This window comes from Protopterus annectens, chromosome 15.part0 (assembly GCF_019279795.1).
Source record: "Protopterus annectens isolate FY-2018-M chromosome 15.part0, PAN1.0, whole genome shotgun sequence".
NCBI lineage: Eukaryota > Metazoa > Chordata > Ceratodontiformes > Protopteridae > Protopterus > Protopterus annectens.
The window spans coordinates 824394391-824410011 of NC_056749.1; positions in this window are offsets into that span (position 1 = coordinate 824394391).

The following is a 15621-nucleotide window of genomic DNA, read 5'->3' on the forward strand; positions in this document are numbered from 1 at the left end:
TGCCTGAAAATTAGTCACAGTTGGGAAGTATGGCCTCTGCCCTAATCAGATAAGCCAGTGTTTGTCCTGCTATGATACTGTGTGGGGGTTGTAAAGTGCTGCTGTAACATTATTTCCTGCTAGAATGGCTGGTTCTCTTTTCACAGTCATGTAATGCAATTCCATAAGAACTGCTGGTAAAGATCCACAGAACAGGATTTGTGTTATGGCATTCCTATTTGCCCTTTACATTCATTCATTCTGATGCATGATATATTTATTTCAGCACCAATTTGTTGCATGTTTACCATGGCTTAGTGGTACTTCATGCAGTCTAGTGTCTACAAGGTCCAGGGTTCGAGGCTGACAGAGGTGTTTTATTTTGCTGCTGAGCAGAACAAGGGCCCTGACATACAGAGTGACTAAGGCACTTTTAAGCAGTTGTAAGCGGGTTTGAGTGGGTTTGCGCGATGCTTAGCAATGCTTAGCTAAGCGCACACAAGCGCACACAAGCGCAAACCCGCTAACTACTGCTTAAAAGTGCTTACTCCCGCTAACCCCTGTGCTCATTTCTTTGAAAGAAAAGAAAATGGGGAGATAGGAAAGTGGTGAAAAATGGGCACAAAGAGGGGAAGACAGTAGGGAAAACAGCTCAGGATGTGCAGGACGGGTGTAGGGAAGGCCCATAGCTGCCCATTTCTTTAACAGCAACAGCTGTGCATATGCATTAAATTTGGAAGGAAATATTAAACCTTCAACCCCTGTGAGAGGGGTGAGGACAACAAAGTATGTTGTACTGCCAATTAAATATCAGTTTATGTGTTCAGTGGACATGTGTGCAAAATGGGCAGCTATGTATGGGGCGTAATTGTTTTTTGGGAGTAGATTGCCCTTTTTTTCTTTTTTCTTTTTAGTTGAGAGTGGAATGTGGGGTAGGGGAAGTAGGTATATTTGGGGAGGTAAGTTGGGGAGGTTAACAGACAAGACAAACAAGACACATATAGGGGCAGAATATGACACATGTGGTGGGTGAACATGTTTGGAAATTGCAAGCCCATGAGCCCACAGATGGCAACAGTGGAACTGAGATCCGCACCCATGGGCAGTCACCACTGCACCTTCACAGCCCAGAGGGGGCTGTGCTGGGGGCTACATAGGAGGGGCAGGCTCACCCATGAGTTGCACCACCCGTGCCTCAAGCTGGCATAGAGGATCAGTGACTGAACGCTCGATCTCCCTACGCACCACAGCCCGGACCGTTCAGAGGGTGATAGGTGGCCCTCCTCCGCCCATGCTTGCATGGGTAGGATGAGCCCCATCCCCTGCAGTGCTTCCACCTGAAGGTGGCACAGGGCCAACAGAGGAGGAGGTCCCAGGCTGGGCATCGGACCTGCTGGTGCCAGGTGCCATCGCCAGCTGAGGTGGGATAGGTGGGTCTGCTGGGACTGGCCTTCCCATACGTTCTAATTTTAGGAGAATTTAATGAAAATATGGGTTAGTAACAGTCAACAGCATTCCCAATTAATTATAACAGCATGCAGAAGTATTCCCATTAACCCAACACAAAAGAGTTCCAACAGTTGAACAGCAAGCATGACACATGCATATATGGGACAACAGTGAACATTACAACACCATGCAGGTTTAATTGATGGCAACAGGCCACCAATATTGTGGTATTTGAACAGGGCACATGCATCGAAATACATGCAGATATTTATAAACCAATAGGACATATATCCCAACAAATGTTTTGAGATTACACATACCCATTGAGGTGTGGAATTGCATTTTTTATGCACATACAGTAGGGTGGAAAATGATAGCTCCATTAACAACTTATATATCCTTCTAGTTTATATTACATTCCTATTGACTGCCATTATATGTCCCCTACATGTATTATTACACTACACAATTATCCATAGATCGTGAAATGGGTTTTGCTAGATCTTTATATACATGGGCTGTATCTGACATACAAACTGTCCAGGATGCAGATGTTACTGCTACAGGGCAAGGGATGGGTGGCCTAATGGTTAAGGTGTTTGTCTTACAAACACAAAATACTGGGTTTGAATCTCACAGGGGATAACTGGCTAGGCTTAAAATGGCTCGCAAGGGCAGTTAGCCTAGTACTAGCCTATGAACCTATGAACCTATGTGAGTTGCTCAAACACATACTGCTGAGATGGTACACTGACTGCTCTACTTTTATATACTTATCTAGATATGCTTAGGAGAAATTATCAGTTATATGTTAACAGCTCCCTATATTTCTGACAGCACAATGACATTTCTGGGGAACACAATACCAAGCTACTCATGTGCCAGACTAACCTGTATATGCTGGGCATGACCACAGTTGAGGACTGTGAATATGCTTAAAAGCTACTGGTACTCCCTTCATCCACTTTATATGGGCCTACCCAACTGTGTGTTAACAGCGCTTAATACAACAGTACTATTTCTATAATGCAAGGGTACAACAACATATCAAAGAAAATGACACAGACACACTCCAGGAATTATACCTTTATTAAACACTTAAACACTTCTCTACAGGCTCTCTCATTTATTTTATATGACAGTACATGCAGAATAATTATTAGAGAATTATTATACCTTTATTTATTGTGTTTAAACACTTTTTTCAGGCTCTCTCATTTATTTTACATAACAGTACAAGCAGAATACTTAATAACCTGCCTGGTGGCACAGCCTTAGCAGCCTATCTGCATAGGCTTGCTGATTCGCAGCATGGACACCTGCAGCTGTGAAGTAATTGAAGGAATATTGAGACATACCTAGCCATAGTATACACTAGAATAGCAATTCTTACATACTTAATTCCATGACTACTTACACAGTAGTGGGGCATTTGCCATCCCACGGGCCTCCTGGATCCACTGGTCCAGTTGATCCGCCTTACGTCTTTTCAGGTCTGCATGGTGGTGTCTGACCTTCTCACCAGTCCGAGGGACGTGTGTGGCACTGGTGAGTTCATAAGCTAGATGGTCCCAGGCTTCCGCTTTGTATTGGGTGCCCTGGTACTGGCCCCACAGGAGTCTATCCTCATGATTGTGGACAAGGAGCCAAACCATTACTTTTGACTCCTCAATGCCCCAACGTTGCGCTCGAAACGAGAGCCCTCTCCAGCACCGGCCATTGCTGCCTGCAGATGGGAGCTACAACCAGTTATGGCTAGGATTCCCACCTATGGAGCTTAAATATGCATCATTTCCCACACTTATTTGTGTTTGGCCAGTTTTGAAAAAATGCAGCTGAAGTTACACCTACTTAGCAATGGGTACACTTACATTGATATGTATGTGTGTGTTGAAAGTGCATACATATGAAAAGCTGTCATGGCTTAGTGGTTCAGTACTGTGATTATGGTGCACTGTATCCTGTGTTCGAGGCCTGTCATTGCTTTTTATTTCACTACTGACCAGACCAGCTAGGAGGTGTGACTATGTTTTATCGACTTTGCTCAACTTTGCCTGACGTTGCTCTACGTTGCCCGATGTTACTCTATGTTGCTCTACGTTGCCCAACGTTGCCCAATGTTGCACTGGTTAGCGCAGTGTGCAGCTACGCGCAAACATGTTTTGTTTGCACTAGTCAGTGCGATGGGCAGCTCTGCGCAATGCTACTGCTCTAGTTAAAGCAGTGCTAAGCTATGAGCAATTATATTGAAGTATGCTTAATACTGGTAAATGTTGCTTAGCAGTGCTTCACATTGCTTAAGCTACATTACTTATGCATTCATCAGTATGCATAACCATTTCACTTTCTTATATATATATATAATTTGTTCACTACTACATAGACCATTTCAATGCTTTTTACTAAATTTCATTGGTAAATGTCAGGAATTCTTTTCATATACAGATTTCCAACAGAAAATAAAAAGGGGAGTGATGGGACTCGAACCGGGAATGCCTCATCTTAGTGCGAAGGTTCTACCACTACGCTATTGATATTTTGCTTAATTTGCATATACGTTTTTTATTATCCTCTTCGATGTCTAAACTGCTAACTGTAACTAAGCAATGGGCAAACATGCGCAAACACACGCAAATACGGGGAGCTATATCAGGAATTATAAAAAAAAAAAAAATTAAAGTTTTACATTTTATAATTGTACAGGGGTTTAGAATGTGGGGGAGTGTAGTGTTGGGTATGTACACATTTGAGCGGACACGCTCATGTCAGTTGACATTTCCTCTATTGTGAGACTTGCAGGGGCGTGGAAGTTTGGACTACTCGGCAGTCCGACACACTCCCTGCACTCGTGCATGTTCCGTGTTAGACTTAGAGTTGAGGCAGCGCGCCCTCATTAATATGCATGGCGCGCTGCCGTCTTACTCTTACACTGGCATTTCCATGTAAGACTACTTTAGTCTTACATGGAGGATTCGTAAATCCTGGGGTATATTTGTTAACACTGGCTGGTTTACATACAAACTTGTCATTAATTAAATGTGTTCTACAGACTGAATTTGGAACTGACAACTGACTGCTTAAGTATTTAAATGCTAATGTTTTAGTACTGTATTTAAATGTGTTTTTACTGCACTTTTTATTCTGATGAAGTCTTTTCTTAATGAAAGCACTAAATTTCTGTGAGTAAATAAGAATTATTTTACTTGTGGTGTTTCTGCTGCCTTCCAGTGAATGTCTTTTGTTACAATTTTAATGGATTGTTACATGTGATGATGTTGTTAGATTATTACATATTCCGACATCGTTTTCATATGCATGATGTTATTCTATGCATAACAGTAATATACATGAAAATTATTCTTTTGTATAGCTTTACATTGCAAACGAGAAGGGGAACAAGTCAGTTGGCACATGCGTGTAACATCTTAGTGTCAGTTTGTGAGTCGCCATACAAAGCATAACATGTGTGCCTCACACTGCTTTCCAGATGTCAAACAGAGGTAAGGGAGACAGTTTCTCACACATATGCTAGTAATGACATTGATGAAAGTAATGGAATATGCAAGATCATTTGATTGGGGACAGATAGGAGTGATGTTTACATTACAATTTTCCTTGTTGTCTGCCATTCACACATGCACAGCTATGCCTCTGTATGCATCCCTGTGTCACATTTGGCATTTTAGTATGGTACTGTGCATGTCTAACCCCAGCACTCATTATATTTTTGTGCATCTGTTTACATTTTCAGTCACCATGCTTACTTGCATTTCCCATTTATGCCTTCCTATATCTGACTGAATCTGCAGACATATCTATGTATACCTATTTTGCCTTGTCCCAGACAGTGATGCATGTTGCATGCATGTTGCATGGTCACTGTCACTGATGCTTTGTATGTTTGCACATATATTACCTAGAAATGGCCCATGTTGCAACAATAACATGTACATGTGAGGCAACAGTTATTGCATAACCACTGTTAAGGGTATCTTTTTACCGATACATTCAAATACATGTCATATACCAAGATTTCTTGTGATACTGGATGTTTGATGGGTAATGTTCCATGGTAATACTATATATGATGACATTCTACCTGTCCAATGACAATTACTGCTGTGCACACCTCATGTGTCCCACATATGTGCCTGTGTGTTCCTCTTCAGTGATGTACCTTGTAGACAGACTTCCTGCATTGATGTTTCCTCTCAGTGCTTTATAAATGTACATATTATTCAAGCTATCACACTCTGCTGTTAACATGCTGTGCAGTATGGCACACACAGTAATCATCTGTTCTGCTTTTTCAGGTGTTTATTGCATGCACCCCTGGTTGTGTCTAGATATCTGAATTTAGATTCATGCATGTTAAACACATGTTCAGTGGTCCATATAGTAAAAAAGAAGACGCTGATGGCTGTATTCTCCAAAAAGGCCTTTACTAGTGCAAAACACAAGCGCTTTCACAAACGAGCTTCTTCAGGTGTACATCAAGCACTAGAAAAAAACACACCCTTTATACCAACACACATAATCACCTGATCAAAGTTCATAATTACAAAAACTATAAAACCAAAAATATATATAATAATGATTTCTCAAATACATACATAAAATACATTCATACTAAGAAGTATATAAGCTCATTTAATACATATAAAAAATATATAAAAAAGCATTATGCTAATATTCAAAAAATTTTATCTTTTCAACGGCCTCCTTTTCAATCTAGGTCTTAAAGGGATACATTCATTAAGCCCGTGCCCCTCAGTGCTCCTCAATTTTATGATCCATGTAGCTTCCAAATTTTCAGTCCTATTACAGACATCACCTTGTCTAAGGCTCTCATGAAGTAAACCAATAGCTCTAAAGCTAAAAACATGAGATGTATCTGTACCAGCTACATGCTTGGCAAGTGCATTCGTGTTACTACCTTTCCTGATGTTATAAACATGTTCTCTAATGCGTTCTCTAAGGTGTCTATCTGTCTTGCCAATATAAAACTTTGCACAGACCCTGCAGCTAGCTAGATAAACAACATGTCTGCTGTCACATGACGCTGAAACCCGAAAAGTATAGTCCTTACCCTGGTCTGGATGGTGGAATGACAGACCACTATCTATATAACTACACCAACTGCATGATCTACATTGAATAGTACCAGTGTATTCTCCAGCAAATCTAACATCCTTAGGACAACACAATCTCCTCTTAATAGATTTTTCATTCCTATAACTGATTCTCCGTACAGTGTCAACTATACCAGCTATGGTGCTATCTGTCAATAGAACTTGCCAGTGTTTCCTGATGATATCAATATATCTATTCACATCAGCTGTGTACTTCAGGGACACTCTTAGCCTGGTATGTACAGACTTGCTATCCGGACATTGTGATAGCTGTCTTTTCTTAGAAAAATATGGTTTAGCCTCTGCACCTCTCTTACTGGCAGCTATTGGTATATTCCTAGCTAAAGTCTTATCATCATAACCTCACTGGCTCAAAAATCCAGTCACTCTATCCAGCTCATTCTTAAAATCTACCTCTCTCACACTAAGTCTGGAGGCCCTCATAACTTGATTAGTGATAATATTCTTAAAAATATGTGGTGGATGTGCACTACTCCGGTGAAGAAGGTGATTAATGTGACAGTCCTTCCTATGTTGCTTAGTATACACTGACCCTATTTCATCTCTCACTACTACCACATCTAAGAAGTCTAATTCATTATATGACATCCTGTGTGTAAAACATAGAAATTATGTGGACTCATTAATATAGCACAAAAATCTACATAGACTGTCTTCATCACCCTCCCACAGGATAAAAACGTCATCCACAAATCTCCGATAAAACCGAATACATTCCTTTAAGGGACCTTTAAGAACATGATCTTCTTCCCAAACAGCCATAACTGCATTGGCGTAGCTACTGGCACAAGATGTGCCCATAGCTACGCCATTGCATTGTCTGAACATCTGATGTCCAAATAAAAAAACATTGTGTTCTAATACTAACTTTAACAGATCTGCTAACCACTGCACCACCGTGGCCGCCCTCCAACAGATCTGTCAATAAACATACTAATTCTTGACTATATAATGCAGCTATCCAAAAAATGCCTAACTGATCTAACCCCTGCCTCATTGTGTATCACCGTAAAAAGTGAGACTACATCAAGAGTAACAAACATAACTCGACAATCATCATATGTAGATAAAAAATCATAGAGGTCACTAAGAAAATGTTCCGTGTCCTTAAGTACATGCTGTATATCATTCAAAATCGGTCTAAGATATTTCTCTATAAATATAGAGATAGATTTGGTGCACCAACCTCGCCCTGAGACAATAGGTCTCATTGGCGGATTCAAAATAGATTTGTGCACTTTAGGTAAACCCTGTAGAATGGGTATAAGAGGTTTAGTGGTTAAAAAATAGTCAAACAACTTCTTGTCATTTAACTGTTGCTCAAAGAAAGACCTAACACTATCAGCAACTATATCTGTGTGTCCATTGACCTGAGTAACACTCAATTTCCCATAAAATAAATTGTCTGCCAAACTATCCAACATTTTCCTCTCATACCAACCCTTATCGAGGACCACAATAAGACCTCCTTTGTCGGCTGGTCTAAACACATAGCGCTCATCATTCTCCAATTCCTGCAAAGCTATAGCTTCTTGCTTATTCAAATTCGAGTAACCCCTCTTGTTAAAATAAGTGTTTGCACTCATGTTTGCATCATATATATCCCTAATAAATAACTTCTCAAAAGCATTAATAGTAGGATTCACATTCAGAATAAAAGAACTAGGTCTAACAAACATATTAGGGTTTTCAACAGACTCATTTCCTGAATACAACAATTTCAAAGTTAAATTTCTAGTGAAAGTCTTAATGTCTAAAATTACATCTGCAAAACACGAATGACTAGTAGGTATAAAAGACAGTCCTTTTTCAAGGACTGCCACCTGATACATATTCAACAAAACACTAGATAAATTTAAAATCAGTCCCTTTTTGCATTCAGAAATGCCTTCTTGATACTCAACTGATTCGTAGGTGCATTGTCCCATTTCCATTTTCCCCATGTTAGGCTCCTGCCTCTCGATAGATCTCTTCTCGAAGCAGTAGAGTTCTCTCTCATGGGTAAAGGGAACTCTATGTTGTATCTCTGTAAAAAATTGCATGGCTCAGTTTCAACAGTCTCAGTAGATTCCAACCTTTCTCGGTGTACTTGCGCCGTGGCAATAAAGGTCTTCCTTCTTGTCCCTGTCTCTTTGGACGATGAATCAATGGACCTAGGAGCAACCATATCCCCATTCCGCTCTCCGGATGTCAGCGGCACTGCTGCCATAGCAGTAACCGACGTTACCACTTCCTCTGTCGTCCCTGCGCTATGCAAAGTGTGCCCTACTTCCTCTACCGTCCCTGCATTCTGTGAAGTGTGTCCTACTCGCGTACTTTCCTCTCTGGGCCAAGTGAATACGTTCCCTGCTCGAAAATCGGCTCTGTCCCTCACAATTTTGTCTATTTTCATTTTCTGCAACTTGCTCTCATACAGAGCTAGTGAATTCAACATGTCCTCTATATAAAAATCAGTCACCTCAGCAGAATACTGTTTAAGCAATTCATTGTATATAATGTTGATGGTATTAGTCAAACTTGCCATTTCCCTCTCTGCTGCTGAAATAAGTAGACGCAGATATCCAAAACTGGTTTTCAAATTCAATTTCTGCCATTCCATCAATAGGAGTTCATCACCATTATGAAAGGAAGGCATTTTCAACACCCGTAGTCCTCGGGGTATGAGTTGTTCAGTTAAACATACCTCGAGGTGATATTTCTGATATTGACTTCTCTTGAGCTTGTAAAGCTCCTTCTCGAGGCTAAACAACCTTGCCTTTAAGGCAATAACATGAAAGTTGTCATCCCTTGTATACGACAACGTATCCATACAATTCACCAGGGGATTCACTGCTCCAGTAATGTTCAACAAATAATGCTGTAGTTTAGAGTTACTAGTCTTCGGAAAAATCACAGGATTAGATAAATCCAACTCTACAATTTCATCAGCCATCTGCGTGTAAATGCAACAGATAAAAAACCAAGGTAAGATAAGAACAGCAAACTGCTAGCATATACACACCAAAACGTCTCTGAAAATAAAGTCCATATAGTAAAAAAGAAGTTGCTGATGGCTGTATTCTCCAAAAAGGCCTTTACTAGTGCAAAACACAAGCACTTTCACAAACAAACTTCTTCAGGTGTACATCAAGCACAACAAAAACACACCCTTTATACCAACACACATAATCACCTGATCAAAGTTCATAATTACAAAAACTATAAAACCAAAAATATATATAATAATGATTTCTCAAATACATACATAAAATACATTCATACTAAGAAGTATATAAGCTCATTTAATACATATAAAAAAAATATAAAAAAGCATTATGCTAATATTCAAAAAATTTTATCTTTTCAACAGCCTCCTTTTCAATCTAGGTCTTAAATGATACATTCATTAAGCCTGTGCCCCTCAGTGCTCCTCAATTATATGATCCATGTAGCTTCCAAATTTTCAGTCCTATTACAGACATCACCTTGTCTAAGGCTCTCATGAAGTAAACCAATAGCTCTAAAGCTAAAAACATGAGATGTATCTGTACCAGCTACATGCTTGGCAAGTGGATTCGTGTTACTACCTTTCCTGATGTTATAAACATGTTCTCTAATGCGTTCTCTAAGGTGTCTATCTGTCTTGCCAATATAAAACTTTGCACAGACCCTGCAGCTAGCTAGATAAACAACATGTCTGCTGTCACATGACGCTGAAACCCAAAAAGTATAGTCCTTACCCTTTTTTATATATTTTTTATATGTATTAAATGAGCTTATATACTTCTTAGTATGAATGTATTTTATGTATGTATTTGAGAAATCATTATTAGATATATTTTTGGTTTTATAGTTTTTGTAATTATGAACTTTGATCAGGTGATTATGTGTGTTGGTATAAAGGGTGTGTTTTTGTAGTGCTTGATGTACACCTGAAGAAGCTCGTTTGTGAAAGCGCTTGTGTTTTGCACTAGTAAAGGCCTTTTTGGAGAATACAGCCATCAGTGTCATCTTTTTTACTATATGGATTTTTTTTCAGAGACGTTTTGGTGTGTATATGCTAGCAGTTTGCTGTTCTTATCTTACCTTGGTTTTTTATCTGCTGCATTTACACACAGATGGCTGATGAAATTGTAGAGTTGGATTTATCTAATCCTGTGATTCTTCCAAAGACTAGTAACTCTAAACTACAGCATTATTTGTTGAACATTACTGGAGCAGTGAATCCCCTGGTGAATTGTAAGGATACGTTGTCGTATACAAGGGATGACAACTTTGATGTTATTGCCTTAAAGACAAGGTTGTCTAGCCTCGAGAAGGAGCTTTACAAGCTCAAGAGAAGTCAATATCAGAAATATCACCTCGAGGTATGTTTAACTGAACAAATCATACCCCGAGGACTACGGGTGTTGAAAATGCCTTCCTTTCATAATGGTGATGAACTCCTATTGATGGAGTGGCAGAAATTGAATTTGAAAACCAGTTTTGGATATCTGCGTCTACTTATTTCAGCAGCAGAGAGGGAAATGGCAACTTTGACTAATACCATCAACATTATATACAATGAATTGCTTAAACAGTATTCTGCTGAGGTGACTGATTTTTACATAGATGACATGTTGAATTCACTAGCTCTGTATGAGAGCAAGTTGCAGAAAATGAAAATAGACAAAATTGTGAGGGACAGAGCCAATTTTCGAGCAGGGAACGTATTCACTTGGCCCAGAGAGGAACGTACGCGAGTAGGACACACTTCGCAGAACGCAGGGACGGTAGAGGAAGTAGGGCACACTTTGCAGAGCGCAGGGACAACAGAGGAAGTGGTAACATCGGTTACTGCTATGGCAGCAGTGCCGCTGACATCCGGAGAGCGGAATGGGGATATGGTTGCTCCTAGGTCCGTTGATTCATCGTCCAAAGAGACAGGGACAAGAAGGAAGGCCTTTATTGCCACGGTGCAAGTACACCAAGAAAGGTTGGAATCTACTGATACTGTTGAAACTGAGCCATGCAATTTTTTACAGAGATACAACATAGAGTTCCCTTTACCCATGAGAGAGAATTCTACTGCTTCGAGAAGAGATCTATTGAGAGGCAGGAGCCTAACACGGGGAAAACGGAAATGGGACAATGCACCTACGAATCAGTTGAGTATCAAGAAGGCATTTCTGAATGCAAAAAGGGATTGATTTTAAATTTATCTAGTGTTTTGTTGAATATGTATCAGGTGGCAGTCCTTGAAAAAGGACTGTCTTTTATACCTACTAGTCGTTCGTGTTTTGCAGATGTAATTTTAGACATTAAGACTTTCACTAGAAATTTAACTTTGAAATTGTTGTATTCAGGAAATGAGTCTGTTGAAAACCCTAATATGTTTGTTAGACCTAGTTCTTTTATTCCGAATGTGAATCCTATTATTAATGCTTTTGAGAAGTTATGTATTAGGGATATATATGATGCAAACATGAGTGCAACCACTTATTTTAACAAGAGGGGTTACTCGCATTTGAATAAGCAAGAAGCTATAGCTTTGCAGGAATTGGAGAATGATGAGCGCTTTGTGTTTAGACCAGCCGACACAGGAGGTCTTATTGTGGTCCTCGATAAGGGTTGGTATGAGAGGAAAATGTTGGATAGTTTGGCAGACAATTTATTTTATGAGGAATTGAGTATTACTCAGGTCAATGGACACATAGATATAGTTGCTGATAGTGTTAGCTCTTTCTTTGAGCAACAGTTAATTGACAAGAAGTTGTTTGACTATTTTTTAACCACTAAACCTCTTATACCCATTCTACAGGGTTTACCTAAAGTGCACAAATCTATTTTGAATCCGCCAATGAGACCTATTGCCTCAGGGCGAGGTTGGTGCACCAAATCTATCTCTATATTTATAGAGAAACATCTTAGACCGATTTTGAATGATATACAGCATGTACTTAAGGACACGGAACATTTTCTTAGTGACCTCTATAATTTTTTATCTACATATGATGATTGTCAAGTTATGTTTGTTACTCTTGATGTAGTCTCACTTTTTACGGTAATACCCACTGAGGCAGGGGTTAGATCAGTTAGGCATTTTTTGGATAACTGCATTATATAGTCAAGAATTAGTATGTTTATTGACAGATCTGTTAAAGTTAGTATTAGAACACAATGTTTTTTTATTTGGACATCAGATGTTCAGACAATGCAATGGCGTAGCTATGGGCACATCTTGTGCCAATAGCTACGCCAATGCAGTTATGGCTGTTTGGGAAGAAGATCATGTTCTTAAAGGTCCCTTTAAGGAATGTATTCGGTTTTATCGGAGATTTGTGGATGACGTTTTTATCCTGTGGGAGGGTGATGAAGACAGTCTATGTAGATTTTTATGCTATATTAATGAGTCCACAGAATTTCTATGTTTTACACACAGGATGTCATATAATGAATTAGACTTCTTAGATGTGGTAGTAGTGAGAGATGAAATAGGGTCAGTGTATACTAAGCAACATAGGAAGGACTGTCACGTTAATCACCTTCTTCACCAGAGTAGTGCACATCCACCACATATTTTTAAGAATATTGTTACCAATCAAGTTATGAGGGCCTCCAGACTTAGTGTGAGAGAGGTAGATTTTAAGAATGAGCTGGATAGAGTGACTGGATTTTTGAGTGGGCGAGGTTATGATGATAAGACTTTAGCTAGGAATATACCAATAGCTGCCAGTAAGAGAGGTGCAGAGGCTAAACCATATTTTTCTAAGAAAAGACAGCTATCATAATGTCCGGATAGCAAGTCTGTACATACCAGGCTAAGAGTGTCCCTGAAGTACACAGCTGATGTGAATAGATATATTGATATCATTAGGAAACACTGGCAAGTTCTATTGACAGATAGCACCATAGCTGGTATAGTTGACATTGTACGGAGAATCAGTTATAGGAATGAAAAATCTATTAAGAGGAGATTGTGTTATCCTAAGGATGTTAGATTTGATGGAGAATACACTGGTACTATTCAATGTAGATCATGCAGTTTGTGTAGTTATATAGATAGTGGTCTGTCATTCCACCATCCAGCCCAGGGTAAGGACTATACTTTTCGGGTTTCAGCATCATGTGACAGCAGACATGTTGTTTATCTAGCTAGCTGCAGGGTCTGTGCAAAGTTTTATATTGACAAGACAGATAGACACCTTAGAGAACGCATTAGAGAACATGTTTATAACATCAGGAAAGGTAGTAACACGAATGCACTTGCCAAGCATGTAGCTGGTACAGATACATCTCATGTTTTTAGCTTTACAGTTATTGGTTTACTTCATGAGAGCCTTAGACAAGGTGATGTCTGTAATAGGACTGAAAATTTGGAAGCTACATGGATCATAAAATTGAGGAGCACTGAGGGGCATGGGCTTAATTAATGTATCCCTTTAAGACCTAGATTGAAAAGGAGGCCGTTGAAAAGATAAAATTTTTTGAATATTAGCATAATGCTTTTTTATATATTTTTTATATGTATTAAATGAGCTTATATACTTCTTAGTATGAATGTATTTTATGTATATATTTGAGAAATCATTATTATATATATTTTTGGTTTTATAGTTTTTGTAATTATGAACTTTGATCAGGTGATTATGTGTGTTGGTATAAAGGGTGTGTTTTTGTAGTGCTTGATGTACACCTGAAGAAGCTCGTTTGTGAAAGCGCTTGTGTTTTGCACTAGTAAAGGCCTTTTTGGAGAATACAGCCATCAGCGTCTTCTTTTTTACTATATGGACTTTATTTTCAGAGACGTTTTGGTGTGTATATGCTAGCAGTTTGCTGTTTTTATCTTACACGTTCAATGGTGTTTCATGCTGGGTGGTGTGATCTATTGTACTCATCCTCAGGAGGGTTGGATGAGGTTCTGTAAGGTGTCATTAGCCACATCTCAAATTGACAAACAAAGCCACTTGGTGATGGGAAAAGATATATATGTTGTTGTCGGGTCTATATTATATTGTCAAACTCACAAGAGTTCGAACGATGTAATATCGAACCAGGAAGTTCGGAAACCAAAAAGTACGAAAACACAGAACAGCGATTTTTTTCCCAGGGAAAAAAATCGCTGTTCCGGTACAAAAAAAAAAAAAAAACACATACAATTTAAACTTAAACTAATGTGGGGGGCTGTGCCCTCCACCCCCCCCTACTTAAATATACCAACTCCAGGATCATGCCAAAGTGGAGGAAATAGCAAAGCCGCGAGAACGGACCTCCAATTTTTTTCCCTGGGAAAAAAATCGGTGTTCCATGGCTTCGCTATTTTCACATTTCGAACATACGGGTTCAATATTACAATATCTGGACTTCTGTGAGTTCAACGTGGTAATATAGACCCATTGTTGTCATGCATACGTTTGACAGGTGTGCCTTCTGATTACATCATAACTGTGATTCTGTACTTACCAAGTAGTAATTCCTCAGGTATTTCACCATATTGGAAAGCACCCGTTAGACTACTTTCCTTCCATATCGCAGCATCATGGACACTACTAAGGTGTGTCACCATGGTATTTTTATGGTGCCATCTGCTGGGTACACCACCTAGCAATTCAGCGCTGGCCATCCCCTTCTATTTATGTGCAGTTCAGATTTAGGTACACCAGAGGTTTTAATAGGAATGTGGGTGCAGTCCATTGCACAGAGGACATGGGAGAAGTTGGCAATGGCATAGAGATGTTGCATGGTAGTTATTTGCTCCATAACTGCACATGGGAAGTGGCTGTACTCATCCACCTTGGTGCACATTGCTGCCAGAAATTGTGAGAAGGAATTGTGACTGGTGACTGTTTGTAACACTCCCACATAATCTCCCATATACCACTGAAATGTCTCAGAGGCCAGTATATATAGGGTTAGACAAACTACTTTCTACAGGTATGGGGTTACCTTGCAATATATGTGCATACAAGTGTGGGGCACATACACTACACAACAGCCTGTAGCAGCTCTCTGTCGAATTGGTAACTATTGATTATTGCCTGATCAGAGAGCAGGCTTAGATGTCGCCCGGTTTGGCATCTAG